Raw genomic sequence first — 19,163 nt, forward strand, 5'->3', positions numbered from 1 at the left:
CTCATGGGTCTAAGGTATGCTTGTATGCTCTGAATAGCGAGTTAAGTACTTTTGCTATCTTTGAGAGATAGTGACTTGATTGTCGGAGTGCCCCCGGGTAGATGAACCACCGCCGGAATCTTTCCTTTTGTGACAGGTCGTTCAGGTTTAATCTATTCTGCTAGTGTTCTCTAACTGAATGTTTGATTAACAGTGTGGTCGGAAATTGACACACACATAAACCTTTATAATACGAGACAATTTATAATGGACTAAAATTTTTCATGCTTACAGCATATATCCGTAGTTTCGAACAAATTCGGTGCACAGTCAAGTGCACTCACTGCTGCACATTAGACGAGATTTTTCGAAAACTTTTAAATGTGCTGTTTGGTTTGTATTTTTCAATTCTAGAAGTATCAGATTTCTTTTATTAATTTATATTAAAGAAGATTGTTAAAAAAAAATTATTATTATTTTACTTTGTTATTAAGTTATTATTATTATTATTATTTTTGCATGCTTTGGTGTCGTGATGAGTACGGTTGTTTAGTAAGTATTGATTCTAATTCTGATATTATTTGGTAATCTCTTTAAATCTAAAAATGATTTTTCTGGTCACTTACACACTTGACATCATTGCAGATAATAATGGTAATAATGATTACTTCCCTATCTTTGAAAACTCCCCGCCTCATATTCATTATATGGATTGGTCGAACTTCCATTTCTGCTAGTCCTATTCATCCAATTCAGGTAGCTCAACTTGTTCAGTGTTTACCTGATTATTTGCAACCTACAAGGAGTAATGAATCATCTTGTATTATTCTTCCTCCTAATGCAAATAGTTTTTAATTTTAAACCAGATATGATTCCATTAATACTTCCTGTGGGAGGGAAAATTAAACCATAAAACAAGACTAGAAATCTGGGTCCAGAAAGTGCAGGACCATTGGCCTCTGGGTCTAGGAATTAGGAGTCCAGATGATCACGACCAAGAAATACCAGATGTGCGCCTGCAAGGGTCAGATTCAGTCAAAGGCGTGTTCCTAAAATAATGGCCCAACTAACTCCTAGATAAACGCAACAAGCTAGTGCACAATCCTTAGAGAAAACGGGATGACGTGAGGAGTGGGGAGGTGGCTTAACTGCCCACAACGGTTAGTTGGAGCAGAGTATAAATAAAGAAGGTAACAAAGTCTAAGGGACACACAATTCAATACACTTCCTGAATCTACACTCCCACATTTTGCTCCATTGTCTACTGTTTTGCTAATTTAGATATCGGAGAGTTCCCAAGTTGCTCCTCAGCCACTCAGTTACCTTTTTGTGAGTGTATTTTCAGGTCTCAAGTAGTCTTATCCTCGATAGAGCACCGCCACAACCAAGTGGTTCAATTTTTACCCATCACAATTTGGCGCCGTTTGTGGGAATCTGCAACGAAAAGCCTTGCTTTACCCGTGAAAGATTTCAGTCTATTCAAGGTGGCGGAAAATGTGAATCTCCCAACTGGAGAAAAACAAGATGATCCACATTCCCCAAACCAACAGAGGTGCCCAGTCAACATTGAAACATCACAGGAACAACATGAAGTACATGATTTGCCCACTACTGAATACTCGGAGGGAAGCACTTGGATGCAACAGTTGGCTTAGCGTGATCAGGTCATTAACATCATGGACTAGCAGCTTAAGGAACTGGCTGATCAGGTCAGAGTCCTTGAGCAAGGACAAAACTAGCCACCGGCGCGTGAACAGCAGATGGAGGGAGATGCATGCCCCCCCTGGGAAAAAGCTTCCTCGCCAGTTCAAAGAAAAGCATCATTTTGAAACACTCAGAGACCTGTGCCAACGCAAAGGGCAGGAGAAACTAGCCACATTGTTAGTAGTTTACCTTACTCCCAAGAACGAAACTTTACCACTTCCAAATGGAAACGATACTAGATGAAGGATTATGCTTGCTCAAACGATGTAAAGTTCTTCCTGCGTAGAATGGAAGTGACACGAGGAAAAAGACCTACTATGGGGTCAGGACCATCCCAGGTTTCTGATTTTCCAATTCAGGATATGAGAGCCTTTCTAAACTTGAGAAGGCAGGAGAGGGCAGCCCAGGAACAAACCATGGCCTGTTCGAGGACTTGCATTGATATTACAGGGCAGACGGAGCCATGAGGCAAGACTAGTCAAAGGACTCAGTCATAAGGCTACGAGTTGCAAGGCCACAAGCCACAGAACTCCACAAAAAAGGGACTCCTGTTGGACTGAGGAAGTCAACCAACCAAGGCTCGAGGTTCAAAGTCCAGCCAATAAGGAGTCAGAAGGGACTGTGTTCTATAGGATGCTTTCCGAGGTTACCGAGCATGCCCCACAGTTCCAACTCCCGATCTTTTAATCCAGTCTCACAAGTAAAATGTGAAACAAAAAATGAGTCTTAATCTGGCAACATTTATAGAAAATGTATTTTATTGCAAAATATTCCAAAAATCACTACAACATATAAGACTTTTGGCGATCAATTATTTTAATCCCTAAAACCATTATTTTGGTCTTTAAATAGTTTTTGCGACAAAATTAAATTCGTCACTAAAAAGTCACTAAAAGTGCGTCCAAAAAGTCTTTAGTGATGAATTTTTAAAAATGTCACTGACAATGACAATTAGCGACCAAATTTATATTGTCACAAAATATTTGATTTTACAAGACCAAACATTTGGTTGCTAATACTTCGTCACAAAATATCCCAATTTGGTCGCGGAAAAAAAAAATGACATTTTTAACAACTACTATCCTTGGTTACTAAAAGACAAATAAGTTACACATTTTCGTTGCTAAAAATCAAAGTTGTGATAGCTAAAAATACACAAAAATTAAATGTCATCCAATCATTTAAAAAGAGAAAAAAATTGACATCCACACATCAAAGACTCTATTCCCAAATCATAACAAATATATAGAAAGTAAAATTTTATAAAAATTAAAATTCTAAGTTTCCAAAATGTTTGATCCTGCTTTTAAAGAACTTTCAAACATTAACATATCAAGTTGCAATCTCAAAGCTAGTATCCTTGTCAACTGGTATGTCATCAGTTATCCTGGAATGGTACATCAATTGATATCTAATTCTTCACATATTTTTGAAGGACCTGCAGAATATATAAGATAATCATTAGAAGATTATACACTTCTACATCTTGAAGAAATACCAATTCACATTGTCACATTCTCAACTTTTTAAATATACAAGGATCATTCACCTAATTAAGAAACTCATTTTTTATTTACTTTGTTTAAGAATAGGGAATTTGCTAAAGTTATTGATAAGCTTACATGAATATTTCAACCTTACTGTTAATTCTCTTCCAATTCCTCTTAAATTCTTCAGATGGCATAGTTGTTCTCAATTTATTTATTTATTTTTTTATGCAGTGGATACCTCTAATGAATTAGGGATACAAAGAAGAAAAGAGAACATTAATCAAAACAATGACAAGGCCAATTTGAATCTAAAACCTAATACCCAGAAATCCCCACAACAGTGAATAGATAAAAAAGTGAAAAAAATGGTCAATTTACTTGCAATGTCTCTTAATACATAGCTTTGATCTAAGAAATGTAATTGCTATTTACATTTTAGTTCTTTCTAGAGCATCCTCTTCAAATATAAATCCTAGTTTATTTTAGTTCTTATCATTGATTAGTTTCTATTTCTTTTCTTCCTCAGGTACACCTCATTCTGAAAGAACTTATGAGGAAATCACTATCAGCAACACAAGTAAACAATCTTCAATTTTTTCCCCGCAGTGAGATGGATCATCTTTGGTTAGTAATATTTCTTTGCAAAATAATTTAAATAATTAACTACCTAACATCAACATGTTTATATTTCTACACATTTGGAAGTATTCAAGTTATTTGGCAAATGCATGGATGATATAAAAGCAATCTAGGAATGATACACTGTATTATATTTAATATTATACTAAAATGGTAAAAATTTTCTTCCCATAAAAAACTTTTCTAGACCAACAAAATTAGGAGCCAAGTATAATACAAAATTCTAACAATGTATGCTAAACTAATAAATAGAAATGAGGCAAACTCATTAGACAAGATCTCATAAGACTAAATTACTGAAAATAGCAGCCTTAGTGCTAACCCTGGTAAATATAAAACAACGAAGTATTATTAGGCCTCTTGCAGAGAGTTACATAAATTATCTACCACTGCTTTATTACTTGAATATCAGAGCCTCTGCTCTCTTGATCTTTCTATTTTCTAACATGGTTTGGGTGGAGGCTTTTTGAAACTCAACTCTTTTCAACCTTGTCAAACAATACAATCAGAAAGTGACCTGGCTTGGTAGTAATTGGATATTCTCTACGACTGATGTCACAAAATTAATCTGTTCTGCATACAACAGATATTTGATTCCACAGAACTCAACATTTCAATATCTCATGAATATTGAGGCTTTGGTGAACCAGCAACTAGTAGCAATATGATTTGATTTGTGAGAAAATATAACAGCCTCAGACCAAAGAGAGGGATTATAGGATCCATAGCATGTTCAGCTAGAAAGCCACAAATCAGATGCCACCACACATGGTTTTTGACAAAGAAAATAACCTCACAAGCTAACAAAAATAAAGAACGAGATGTAGCTAGTTTAAGTGTAACATAAAGAATAGCTCCTCAAAATATATCAATCTATACATTATAGAATTTCAAGAACACCATTTGATGTGTCCTACCTAGTATCCAAGATAAAGACCTCCTTGGAAATAACAAATGAAAGCTTCATTTATGGCAAAGTCAGAGATAAAATATATGTACACTATGTACAATATATAAAACCAATAGTAGTTGTCACCTAGCACACCAAGTAATATGATGCTTAGTTGAGTTGTCTACACAACTTGGTTTCATGAGACAGGATAATTGTTTGGCTGTCTAAAAATTAAATTGGTGATCAACCAGCATGAATAATTCAAGATCAGATGCTTCAGAATATATACAAATGCAGACTTTTTATAAAATACCTGACAGGGACTGAACTCATCGATTATGTAATTGGAAGACGCAGACATTGCAGGATATTAGGTTTAGAGAGCAGAAAAAGTTGCTCTTGAAGACAAAACGAGCCTGTAATGGTTCATCCATGTCATCCTTCAACTCCTATAGCCATCGTTTTACCAGGCCACATGTGCATCTGCAGATTTGTTCTTTATTAGTACTTAATACAGATACTTTTCCAAGTTTTCTACTTGAGAGTAGTTCCTATATGCTACAATGTACACATATGCATATCAATTCACTAGTTGTCCCTCAATGCAAGACCCTGTGTTTAAATCTAGATCAAGATTTTTGGTCCCAGTCTTGTCAACCAATTTGTAGACAGCATAAAAACACTACCAAAATCCCAGGCTTCACTGAAGGGCTAGAAAAGAATAAATGTATTCTTAGATCGTTCCCATGGTTGATGGTTCCACTTATTCTCCTCTCTCATCTTACCATAAGAATGCTCTTCCAGCCATCTCCATTAAAATACAGAAACAGAAAGAGTAGTTTTCATGATTAACCACACTTTCCCCACCCACCTTCAAATAATAAATAGAGGATATTTTTGGCATTCCTACATTTGGTATCTAGGAGGACTACCTCAATCCTGATTATACATTAATCTATACTATAATCAGAGCCCTCTCTGACATACTTCAGCAACTTTGTACTCAGAAACTTAAGTGCATGCCACTAGGTTTTAATCATTCAATAGTTAATGGTTATAAACAAATAGGTATTACACTCAATGATCTAAATTACTGTCTCCTACACAATCAGATATGTATTTAACCTGGCAGATAGGCATGAAATGAACAATTCTCAAGATCAGAAATTTGCTTCACAAAATTGCTTGATATTTTCAGATAAATCGCCAAGATGGCTTGATTGTTGCTCCAGCAATAAAAACTCAACTGAAACACAGTTGTCTGCCACATCCTATAAGGGAAAAACGGCCAAAAGGAAGTTCAATATCCACGGCTTATGTCGCCAAGAGGCATTTATCAGATAATTTGAAACTCTTGGCGAAATTTGCCTAACCATGAGAGTATCTTTCATGACTGAATCTAGATTTTCAACCACACACGAGCTAATTAGTATCATTTTTCTCACAATATCTTTCTCATGGCCGCCGCATGAGTACAAGAATTCATTGCTTAGGATGCTTGTAAGTTTCATATCTGCTCACAAATGATCAACAACAAAATAAAGGAAACAAGTAAGAATAAATTGAAAAGAAGTGGCCCACACTAGGAGGCAGAGGCAGGGTATTGGGCAGACAATTACAGATTTGTTAGAATCAGAAAAATTCCAAGGGTTCAAAAAAAGTGGGATCCTTAATTCCTTACTCTAAATGTTAAAAGGAAATAAAAACATTCCCATACATGACAGTAGCTAGCAAAAACATATTTTGCAAGTAAGGTCTCCAAATTCCCTAAAGAAAATGACCCATATTTGATGAAAACACTACCAACCTTTCATAAATTATTTAGCTATGTAAAAAGCAAGAAATTAGATGGATTATGTAGGATACTAAATAGCAAGGAACATTACAGCATCAACAGAGACTTCAGCTGGGCCTTTGAAATAGCTGAAATTTGCAAATGATATATATTCTATGCTTTTTTTCCTTCAACTATAAAAAGAAAAAAAACAAATAAATATGTATGCATATAACATGGCAGAGAGCAGCCTACTGGAGCATCCAGAATTGTAAATCTTGAAGTTTCTGTTTAATTTGCTATAAGTTGCAGGCACATGTGAAGATTGCAAGTTTATTCAAGAAGTTGTTTCCATCAGATAAAGCATTAAAAAAAATCAATAAATAAATTTAACTCCTTTTACTTTAGTCTCGTTTCTTATCTTTTTTTTATTTCATTTTGCTTTCCCTCAATAAATCTAAGATCCAAACATGGCCTAAAGTTACTTTAAGGATTCTATAAACTATAAAAAGGCAAAGGACAATAAAGAAAATTCACAACCTTGAAATATCAGTCAAAGCACAGCAGAACATTTACAAACTTAAATTATATAAATATTTGAACAATGAAAAAAGATGCAAATTCAAGATGAACTTTAGGTAGAAGTAGCTGTTTCTGAAGATTCAATAAAGTCAATATTTCTTTTCTCACCTCAAGATGCTCTGCACATACAGCTTTGCTTGGAACCTTTGGTTTTAAATTAACCTGTGAAAGGAAAGGGCATGATTGCTTATTAAGAAGCATTTTAATGGAAGAAAATGTGTAAGAAGTGACACCATAAGATAGCAAATTCTGAAACATCATCCTTTCATGTTTAGAAACATCTAATGAAGAACAATATGTTTATTATTCAAGTTAAGTTACACAAAAAGGTGCACCTCAAGCAAGCCAACTTGAGCAACTCAAGTTATAACTCTCACTATAATATAATACGCGTAACACCAACAATTAAAACAGCTATGTGATTCATATCTATGGAACACAATCATTATTTTCATAGTATCATCATTGGGCATATTGTCAAACACATGGTGGGCAAAATATAAAATTATAAAATTGTAGTAGTTCAATCAAACACCAACAAGATAGAATCCATCAAGAAAAAAGAAAGTAACAGATATACATATTATGAAGTTTCTGATATCAATCAGTCAATGAATGGGAAGTTCAAAAACAAAAAAAAAAAAAATCATTCATCATTTTCCATCAGGCCAAAAATTATAGAAAAATTCATATATAGAAACTCGAACAACAATCACAAAACACAAAAAGATACAAAAAAAATTTACAGAAATTAAGATCAGAAACTTCATATATAAAACTCTGATATAGAGTTTGAAGTAATACAGAGTTTAGAAATCAGAGTTTACTTGGTCCCTATATATTTAGAAATCAGAGTTTCAGAGTTTTAAACTTCATATATATCAATAATTTTAACAGTTTAGAGAGTACTGACCTGGGGTTTTCGATACAAGGTGAGAGAGAACTCGGAAGAGAAGTGAATCGACAAACGATATTCTTCTTCAATGAATCCATGATGAAATCTTCCATTGATTGAAGATTGTGATGTAGAAAATGACGAAGAGAAAGAAAAAGAGATGATCAGATCAATGTTGTAGATCATATATATGTGTATAGGCAGAGAGAGAGAGAGAGAGAGAGCAAAGCCGTTGAAGAGAGAATGAGAGTTGCAACTTTTTGATTGCTAGCAAACCCGTTAGGACTGAAGTGGGGACTCGACTTTTTAATGGTTAAAATGATAAAAATATTTGGTTGCTAAAAATGTTAAGGGTGGATTAGCAATTAAATTTATTGGTCTTAAAAAGTTATGTATATATTAAGTGAGAATATTAATAATTATTTTTACAATCTTATAAGTAAATTATCATATATTTAAATATGTTTCTAAAAATTATTTGTAGCGACCAAATTCAACTAGTCCTTAAATATTAGTTTCTAAAAGATTAATTTCTTATAGTGTATACATCGTCAGATTTTAGAGTCGTCACCTAATTTTTTTTCTTTTTTTTTATAGAAAAAAATTAAGAAGCTTGTGACTCATGCCAAAGGTCACTATTGGTCATAACAAGTGTCTTGGCTCGGGAACGTAAGTATGAGGCGGGAATGTCATTAATTGAGCACCCCCTCTCACTTAATCAAAAGATTAGCCTTTACTAAGTCATGATATGATTTTGATAGTTGATATATGTTCATATTCTGATTTAAACAATGTTAACATTACTATCTGAGACATACGAGTATAGATTGTGTCACTTATTCTAGTTATGCTTTGATTTCACGCATTTTGAAAAACCTTTCTGTACAAACTCATAAGCATAAGAATCAACTGCATTCTAATACAGGCAACACAACCTCCATCAACTGGCATTCGTACAGATATTTCACTTAAGCATCTAGTTTTATGGTATAGTAATGAATATGATAAATAACATGTATATATAATATGCTAAAACAAAAAATGCTCACCTAGTACTCTATGGTAAACCCCCCTCAAAAAAAAAAAAAAAAAGTGTTAGAAATATATGTATGATCCTATATACAGATTGCTAATGCAATACATACACAAAATGCATCTAGAGGTTCGGCTATTAACATATGACATGTGTATCATTTTAAGGCATGAGGTAACATACATAATCAAGTTGGAAAGGATAAAACCCATAAATGAAAATGAGCTGAACCCGAATGCATAAAAAGTGTATGCAAGTCATGAATTATGATAAATAGGATATGATGCTATACATAAAGCATGTAAATAAAAGGAATAGAAAGATGCGGGGTTAGAAGTTATTACAATAATTCAAATGAAAAGAAAGAGCGAGGAGAGAGAGATTATTACAACAATTGAATGAATAAGAAAAACAAGAAAAAATGTGGGGTGGAGGAATTATTACAACAATGAATTAAGTTAGCTGAAATAATGCTGAATCTAACAAATCATACTAAATTAATAATAGAAATTAAACAGCAGTCCCAAAATTTCCAGGAGAACACTCCACAGAAATTGTCCTGTTCTACTTTGAAAAATTCATCTAGCCATACACAAATTTATTTGGTTGACTAAAAGGATGCTCAGCCGAACATATCATTCGGAGAAAACTCAGTTTGGTATAGAAAGTCCAGAACAGACGCAAAGTACATCTTCTAAGGGGTACTCATCCCTTCTACCTCTCCCTCTTGCAGAAAACATTTAAGGGAGACGTAGATAAGTCTCAACCCTTGACAATAACACAAAATGGCCATATACAACAGTTATTTTACAACAATTCATCAAATTAAAAGAATTAAAGCAAGAAGAAATTCAAGACTAAGAAATAGATAGAAACCTACAATTATTTCTTGTAAATAAAGGTAGGTTACTACCCAAATTCATACTATCAATTACAGATAGTAGATTAATGCCTACCATTTCTTAATAGAAGCTTTACTTTTAAAGCAAGAGATTCATCAAAGGCTATTGAAAACTCTTCTTCTGTTCATGGAACAAGGATGTTCCCACCCCTTTCCATGTTCACAAATGATTGAGAAAAGAGTCTTCAACATCTTCGAACCCAAATCTATTACTTTAAAAAAAAAAAAAAAAAATTCAATCGAAATGGAAAGCAACAACTCTCTCAACGTCAAATCTCAAAGATCATACAAATAGCCCCATGAAACAATCACCTCTACTCATTTAGATTGAGCATGGGTTGAAACATATGGACCAACATGCTTGAATGATGAGATATGTGATAAAAAAAAAAAGTGTATAAAATGAAAGAATATACTCTATATGATCAAACTTATGGATGAGTGGCTACTTTCTACCTCCAACCACATCCACAAGGTTCCAATATATACAATAACCACGGATTATATCTCTAGAAATCAAGAAAAAAAAAGAGTAAAACTATGGTAAAATAAATAACACTATCAACTCAATGGATGAGTGGCTACTTTCTACCCCCATCTACATCTATGAGAACTTATCATATGATTACAAGTATAGAATGAAAAACAGAGCTTAGGAATGAACAACAAGAGAGATAAAGTGATAAAAAGTTCAAAAGTTTCATCTCTTTAGGAGGATAAACTTCTTGGATTCCAAACTCTTTCTTGGTACCTTTAAGATCCTTTGGATGTGTCTTAGAGAGTCTATGATCCTTAGCAAGAATCTTTGAATCAAGCTTTAATGGAGTTTGGATGGTTGAAGTTTGGAAAATATAGGTTAAAGATGAAGTGTAAAGAGAGAGCTCTCAATTCTCTCCCTAAGCCCTAGGCAAAAGTTCTAACCTCTTGAAATGGACTTTCGTCCTCTATTTATAGAGTTTCGCACATAAATATCTAAGATATTTGTGGAAATTTCGCGAAGAAGACCGAAATTTCCGAAAATGCTTTGTTCTCGGACAATTCAGTTGGTTGTAGCATTATATATCCGGCCGACCATATTTTCATCCGACCAGGAATTATTGTTTGGCTAAATGAAAAATACATCGTTGGATCAATAAGATAAAGTTAGCATGATTTGAAAGGAAAAAAACGTAATTTAGAGGATTTCACCAATTTCATTAATTCTCACTATATCCTTTGCTCGGTCTGTTTAAAATAAGACCACATTTTGAGTTTGAAAAGGTGTGTCTTGGAACATTATGGAAATGTGTGGAATTGCATAACTAAACTCATTTTGAAAAAAGTTTTGAATTGGTCGAAAAGCATTTTGACCAAAACAAGTATTGAGTTAGGTTTAAGGCTTAAATCTCGGGTTTCCTATTGAGGAGCTCATAAGATTAGCATATCTCAGTTTTCATCATTGGGTATTTAGAAAAAAGAGCCCAAATCTTAAGGCTAGTCAAAATGGGGGTGTCTATATGTTCAAGGCAATGGATCGACATCCAGTCCTGCTAGTTTTATCATTCACCAAAAGGATTTGAAGAGCAGAACCTCCCAAGAAATTTAGCATTCCAAAGTTTGAGCTCTATAACAGATGAACAGATCTGCTAGACCAGTTGCGCCTTTATAGGCATGCTATGGCCTTGTGGAACGAGAACGAGGCACTAATGTATAGGATTTTTGCTTCCAGTCTAAGCAAGACAACCTACGCATGGCATGACAAGCTCCAAGTAGGCTCGACTGACAATTGAAAACAGCTCATAGACAAGTTCATTTGAACGATTTATAGCCAACAACAAATGTGCCAAGGGCCGTGATACCTTAATGGCACTAAAGAGGACACCAGACCAAACCATCAAGCATTATGCTCAATTATACTAGGAAATGTTTCAAGAGATAGAGGAAGATTGTTCAGATAAAGTGGCCATATTAACATCTAGAAGGGGTTAGCCCCTGAAAAAAAAAATTGTGGCAATCCTTGTTAAAGAAGCCTCTTAAGACTGTGACAGATCTCTATCTGAGAATTGAATGATATAATAAGCTAGAGGAAGACCAAAAGACAACAAATCTGGAGGTACATCCGACATTCCTCAGAGAACTAACGTACAGAGCAGGGAAGTAAAGGAAAATAAACCCTAGTCTAGCAAAAAAAGAGATAAGGAATCAGATTATGTTATCTAGACAGTGTTCAAACTCCTCATATGGCAGATCTTATTAGAAATTAAGAACAAGTCCTAGTTGAAATGGCCAACCAAGATGAAGAGAGACCTAAAAATAAGGAACCATAGGGCAAAATGTGCCTACAAGAACGATGTTGGGCACACTATTGAAGATGGTTTCTCGTTCAAACGACACCTGGATGAATTGGCTACCACAGGGCATTTGAATGAATTTATTAGGGATTAATAGGTGGCAGGACAAACTACTCAACAAGTAGGAGACGAAAGGACCACAGAACACCCTAGGGGCATAATCAACGTGATTCACGGAATTACACACCAAAAAATGATAGCACAGACCAGGGGAGAGATACAGAAGGCTGCGCATCTCAGGCATGTTTGCCAAGCAGAGCACCCCCTAAAATACAAGAGACCAAGAGTTGAATCTTCCAACCGGGGTCCAATTATTATTATTATTTTTTTGGAGGAAGACTTGGAGGGATTGGCTCAGCCACATTTAGATGCCCTCGTTATCAAGTTGGATTTGGATAGATTCAGAATACAAAGGATATCAGTGGACGAAGGTAGCACTGCAAAAATTATGTATTAGAAGTTGTTCCAGAGTCTCGGTCTGAAGGAGCAGAACTAAGAAGAGTGGACTAGCCACTCCTAGGTTTCAATTCCAATCCGGTTTGGCCAGTGAGGAAGGTAACGTTGCTGGTAAGGGCATGATCTATTTGTTTTCTAGTCTGTTTCTTGGTAGTTGACATACTGTAACAAGCCCGCGGGGGACCTCGCTACAGCTCGGACTCGATTTTGTTGTCACGGTTCTAAATCTGAACCAAAGAGTCCAAATCCGGCAAATCGTTTTTAAGAAAGTAGATTTTTGAAAGAAGTGCCAAACATGGACTGCTTTGCCAGATACAGAGTCGCCACCTAAATATTTTATTTTGGGAAATTTAGGAAACCCTGACTCGGTGCCAAAAGGCCACGTGTCCGTCATCACCAAAGTTGCCTCGGCTCGGGAACTTGGGTACGATTGGGGAAGGTCACTTCGTGAGCACCCCCGCTCGCCCGGTCATAGACCGGCCTCTACTAACCATGATATCTATTTTTGAAAACATTATGTGTTCTTATTCCGGTTATTAGCCTAGGTTACTATGTGATGCTCACAACATATAAGTATAGACTGGGTCGCCTGAATTGGAACAAAACATTTCATGTTTGTTTTTGAAAATGGTTTGCTACCCGCAGGTAGGCTTGAAACAATTGATGATTCATTCCAATTCAGATAACCCAACCTTCACCCACAGGCATTCACGCAGTTATATCACATAAGCAATTAGCCTCATGGTAAGCATGCTATCATGGCAGTCACTTACACGCATGCAAGGATGCTAAAGCATAAAACTTACCGAGTACTCCAAGCCAAAATAGGAATTTATTAGAAATCATGCATGATCCTAAATATACAGAAATGCCTAATGCAACACATGCAAAATGCAACTATAGCAGGCTCGGCTATTCTAAGATGGTATACGAAATGCTACAACTATCATGTATTCAATTTGGAATTGAATGTACAATGCAGTTAGTATGATGCGCCGAGCCCGGTGCATGCGATACAGATGAATGATGCAAACATGCTGTCATACTGTATGCTAATTTAAATATGCTCTAATCTAACCATCATAAGCGGATAAATAAAAGGGAGAAAGACGTGAGGTTGGAAGACACACATCCCACTCACGCACACTTATTATAGTTGTGCCCTCACTCGGAGGGTCCGAATAAATATACAGTCCCAATATTACAGTCCCGAATAAAAAATATTACAGTCCAAATAATATACAAATTCCTAATTAATTAACAGATTAATTAAGAAAACTGTAAAAACTGGCATGCAAGCCAGGGACTGCCTTGCTTCGGATGGATGATGTATGTCCGGGTCGTCTCGCGCGGAAATCCACCGGGATGCCCCAATTAGCCTCTGTTTAGCAGTTATTCTTGGAAAGCGCGCCAAGCTCCGAAAAGTTGCTGATTCTTTATTTGCTGCAACAGAGAGTAGGAAAGGGGCATAGCAATGTATTTGCACAGATATATGCATGCCTCGATCCTCGTGCCACCAATCACGCATACCGAGACATGATGGCCGAGGAGTCGAAATGCACAATTCAATATAGGATGCATGCACATGAAAACATAGCTAAAACCTAACTCCATCATGGATAATCCGGAGTGTCGGTGACTGGGGGAATTGAGACACATTCCATCACTCGGAGTACGAAATGTACCTCGTTTCCCGTGCCCGGGCTAACTCCTATCCCGAACATGATGCAATATGCATGATATGCATGAAATGCAACTAAGATACAATCCTAACATGCACAATGCTGTGAAAATGGGATGCCTCAAAATACGTGCACACGGGCATGCAAATCGAGAAAATGCGTGAATGCGATCTGAGATACAACCTAGTATGCACAATGCTATGAAAATGAGATGCCTCGAAATGCGTGCACACGGGCACGCAAATCGAGGCGATGGCATACGCAATGCAATATGACTAAAATGGCATACAGAATGCAACTTGGACTTATACTAACATGAGAGAGCCTCAGCCGCACTCACATAAGAGGCCGATGGCAGAAAATGAAGTGCCTCAAAATGCGTGCACACGGGCACGCAAACCGAGGCAATGCAAATGTGATGCAAATGACATGGAAAATGCAACATGGACTTATACTAACATGAGAGAGCCCCAGCCACACTCACATAAGAGGCCGATGGCAGAAAAGGAGGTGCCTCGAAATGCGTGCACACGGGCACGCAAACCGAGGCAATGCATACGCAATGCAAATGACATGGAAAATGAAGTATGGACTTATACTAACATGAGAGAGCCTCAGCCGCACTCACATAAGATGCCGATGGCAGAAAATGAAGTGCCTCGAAATGCGTGCACACGGGCACGCAAACCGAGGCAATGCAAATGTGATGCAAATGACATGGAAAATGCAACATGGACTTATACTAACATGAGAGAGCCCCAGCCACACTCACATAAGAGGCCGATGGCAGAAAAGGAGGTGCCTCGAAATGCGTGCACACGGGCACGCAAACCGAGGCAATGCATACGCAATGCAAATGACATGGAAAATGAAGTATGGACTTATACTAACATGAGAGAGCCTCAGCCGCACTCACATAAGATGCCGATGGCAGAAAATGAAGTGCCTCGAAATGCGTGCACACGGGCACGCAAACCGAGGCAATGCAAATGTGATGCAAATGACATGGAAAATGCAACATGGACTTATACTAACATGAGAGAGCCCCAGCCACACTCACATAAGATGCCGGCGGATAAAAATGGAGTGCCTCGAAATGCGTGCACACGGGCACGCAAACCGAGGCAGTGACAGAATGCAATGAAATGACATGAAAATGACAAATGGGCTTATACCAACATGAGTGAGCCTCAGCCACACTCACATAGGATGCCTGCGGATAAAAATGGAGTGCCTCGAAATGCGTGCACACGGGCACGCAAACCGAGGCAATGACGGAATGCGATGAAATGACATGGAATGGATAGCAATCATTCTAATGGAATTTCAGCACTAAAATATGGGGGAAAACAGTCCCAAAATGAGGCGAAATGACATGAAATGCATGGAATTGTCCCGAAATGCGAATTTAGGCACCCGGAATGGCCTATAGCTATGCCAAACATGCACAATATGGACATGCAATGCAAAGACAGAAGCTAGACAGTCCCAAAAGATGCACTTTCACAGTTATAAACATGGCCAAACAGCAAGCATACGTATGGCAAAAATGGCATGCAAGAATAGGGGCCAAAAGAGGGGTAATGAAGCAAGTGATATAAGAAAAACCCAAAATGAAAAATTTCCTTCTACAACATTGAAGAGGGACCAAAAATATGAATATTTACAGTATATGGAAGACCTCAAATCAGTATACAAACATGATAGAAATGTGATGCAAAATAAGGCTCAAAAGTGGCTATAACATGAGGTATACAAAATAATCACAAAACAGCCAAAGACCCTTAATAAAACATGTAGAATGGACCAAAATAAGCACTTTTCCAGAACTGTAAAATGGCCAAAAACAAAAGCATGGTAGGCCAACTAAACATGCAAGAATGGGGAATAAAAGAGAGATATAACATGAAGTGACCTATGGAGACCCCAAACCATGAAAGGACCTAAATGAAACATGAAGTATGGACAAAAATAAGAACTTTTCCAGAACTGTAAAATGGCCAAAAACAAAAGCATGGTAGGCTGCCATTGCATGCAAGAATGGGGAAGAAAAGAGGAGTATAAAGGTAGGTATAACATGAAAACCCCAAATGGTGTTGAACCCTTCTTCAATGTTGAAGAGGGGCTCAAAATAAGCCTAATATCAGTTTACAACATGCTCGAAAATAAATTTCTCATGGGTCAAAAATAGCATGCAAAATTATGACATACAAGAGGATCAATGAAGCAAGTGTGTCATGGAGGGCTCAAACAGGGTTGAGCCCTTAATGAAAAGTGAAGATGAGCTCAAAAGAGGGCCCTTTTCAGTTAGGGCCGGAGCTTGAAACAAAAAGCAAGTGAGGCTTACAAATAGATCAAGAAAAAGGGTCAAAAGGGTAAAAGCATTACTTACCCTTGAAGACTCAAACTTTTGTTGCTTCTTGGATGAATTTGCAGCTTCTTTGACCTTTGAAAAACCTTCCTTGTTGCTCGAAATGAAGTGGTGGTGGTAGAGCTTGGTGGTGTAGAAGGAATGATGGTTAGGGACTTAGGGTTTTTCAAAGAATTGAGAAGGATGAAGATGGAGTTGTGTATGGAGGCTTGAAGGAGAATTTTTCTAACCTCTCTAATGCATGTTGGCAGCTGGTTATATGGACCAAAAGGAGGGTGTAAAGGTGGGGCATAAAGGAGAGCAAAATTCCCTCAAAAGGGTCCCCCCGGATGTAGATATTTTTGGGAGGAAACCAAGGCACAGCTGGAATGCACTCAACCTGAAGAAGCAGGCCGGCCTATCACTTTTGCTCCAGGTGGCCGGCCGGCCACTTAACATAGCCGGCCGGCTAGATCAAAGAAAAAAATGGCCGGCCGGCTAGAAAAAGTGGCCGGCCACCCCCTAAGATGAAGCCCCAGAAGTTAGCTTTCCAATGGCGCAAACCTTGCATTAAAATTCCTCCTGTAGAAAAAGTTATGCCCCTTTCCGTGAAGCCGCGCAGATTCAGTCCAAGCGGACTTCAACCAACCGCATCTCTCCCTCCCGGACTTGGACTTGGGAGATTCTTGAGTGCAAAATGAAGCCCCGGAAGTAAGCTTTCCAATGGTGGTGGCCTCATATCTTAATTCCTCTTGTCCAAAGAGTTACGCTCGTTTCGGTGAAGCCGCGCAGCTTTTTCTCCTTCCCGGATTCATGCTGAACCACTTTTGACCAAAAAGAAGTTGGCTTTTCGGCAAAATTACTGGCCTCCCACCAACTTTTGGTGTCCTCTCATGTATGTACATCACAAATATGTGGTTCAAAGTTCAAGAAAGTGGGCCCAAGGTATTCAACATTGGCCCGGAAGAGGAGGGGCAAAAATGGAAAGAAAAATTAATGGCCGGCCATAAACTTTTAGGGGCCTCCCAGGTGTGTAGATCACAGATATGTGGTTGAAAGTTGGCAACACTAACCCTAAGGTGTTCAACATTGGCCCGGAAGAGAGGGGTAAAAAAGTAATTTTACAATTAATGGCCGGCCATGGGTTTTTAGGGGCCTCCCAGGTGTGTAGATCACAGATATGTGGTTGAAAGTTGGCAACACTAACCCCAGGGTGTTCAACATTGGCCCGGAAGTCAGAAAAACGGGCGCCGGGAGGCTCCGGAGGAGAGATAACTGGTTGCTGCAACAATTACTAGCCTCCCACCCTTCAGTGACCTTCCTAATGATGAAACAGAGGTACCTGCCAAAAATGAGCAAAAACCGATGTAAAACGAATGCTCGGGGGCCAAAACACGCAGTTCGGGATCCCGAAAATGGGCTGTTAAGCACCGAAAGTGGCGTTCGGCCACGAAGTGGGTTTCCGAGACCCCAGTGTCCCTCAAAAGGGAGCAAATAAGAAGTATGCCAAAAAACAGAGTAAACGGAGACGGTTAGGCAGTCCCGAACCGAGGCACACGGCCAACGGTCCCGAAAAACCGGGAACCGGGCTCCGAAATGGGCAAAATGGCCTACGGCCACAAAAAGTAGCGCACGGCCACTGAGAGATGGTCTACGGGACCTCTCCCTCCCCTCAGGAAAAGAAACAGAGAAAAAAAGAGTCTGGTTCGCAAACCGAGGCAAGGCACAGAAGAGGGTTCGGAAGTCCGGAGGCAGGGCTCGCGGCCACGACTCTGAGACTTCTGAACAAGCACACATGCAACATCACCAAGCGCTCAATCGGTGACGTCTGAGTCTTAAGGTCGGTCAAAAATGGGGTGTCTACACGTACTATCGCCTTATAATGCAATCATAGAGAGACCATGGCTACACTAACTTAAAGGGGTGCCCTTAACGTTTCACTAAGCCTTTAAATTTCCAAACAATCAATGTAGGATTGAAACAATCAGAAGCTATCATGCAGCTGCATGTTGCTGCTTAATGCTGGCCCTAGGACAGAATGAGGCAAAGAGGACCCATAAATTAGTTTGCTTTGTTGAAGCTCCAGATCAAGAAGTTTGGAAGATGTTGGAAAGAAGCCAGAAGAGCGCATAATGGAAGAGCTGCACAAGGTCCAGAAATCAAACCTGAATATCCAGAAAGGTATTTTCTTCTTAGATCCTCTTTATCTGAGTAGGAAAAATAACCCTTTATTAAATTTCTGTTGGATAATATTGAGATTTCTACTTGGACCCCGTATGAAATGCCTGGAGTAGACCCTAGTATTATTAGTCATCATTTGAATGTGGATTCCACGTATAGGCCAGTCGTACAAAGGAGTAGATGGACACATGTGGATCACGTTCATGTGGTGATTAAGGAAATTGATAGACTTCTAAATGCTAAGACCATAAAATAAATATATTACCTCACTTGGC

General features: G+C 38.0%; 1 long non-coding RNA gene across 5 annotated transcripts; it reads right to left on the bottom strand.

The window, feature by feature from the left end:
- Positions 1-2,927: 2,927 nt before the first annotated feature.
- LOC145801868 (uncharacterized) lies at positions 2,928-8,255 on the bottom strand. 5 transcript variants are annotated; one of them, XR_014343601.1, is made up of 6 exons: positions 7,974-8,247; positions 7,169-7,222; positions 6,078-6,217; positions 5,830-5,975; positions 5,018-5,187; positions 2,928-3,121 (listed from the first exon to the last, which is right to left on the bottom strand). It is a non-coding gene; the product is annotated as an uncharacterized LOC145801868 (long non-coding RNA). The 5 variants fall into 5 exon arrangements; XR_014343600.1 differs by having other exon boundaries at positions 5,830-6,217; XR_014343602.1 differs by having other exon boundaries at positions 5,830-6,217; positions 7,112-7,222.
- Positions 8,256-19,163: the final 10,908 nt, after the last annotated feature.

Source organism: Camellia sinensis, chromosome 11 (assembly GCF_055761805.1).
Source record: "Camellia sinensis isolate YWXY chromosome 11, ASM5576180v1, whole genome shotgun sequence".
Classification (NCBI taxonomy): domain Eukaryota; kingdom Viridiplantae; phylum Streptophyta; class Magnoliopsida; order Ericales; family Theaceae; genus Camellia; species Camellia sinensis.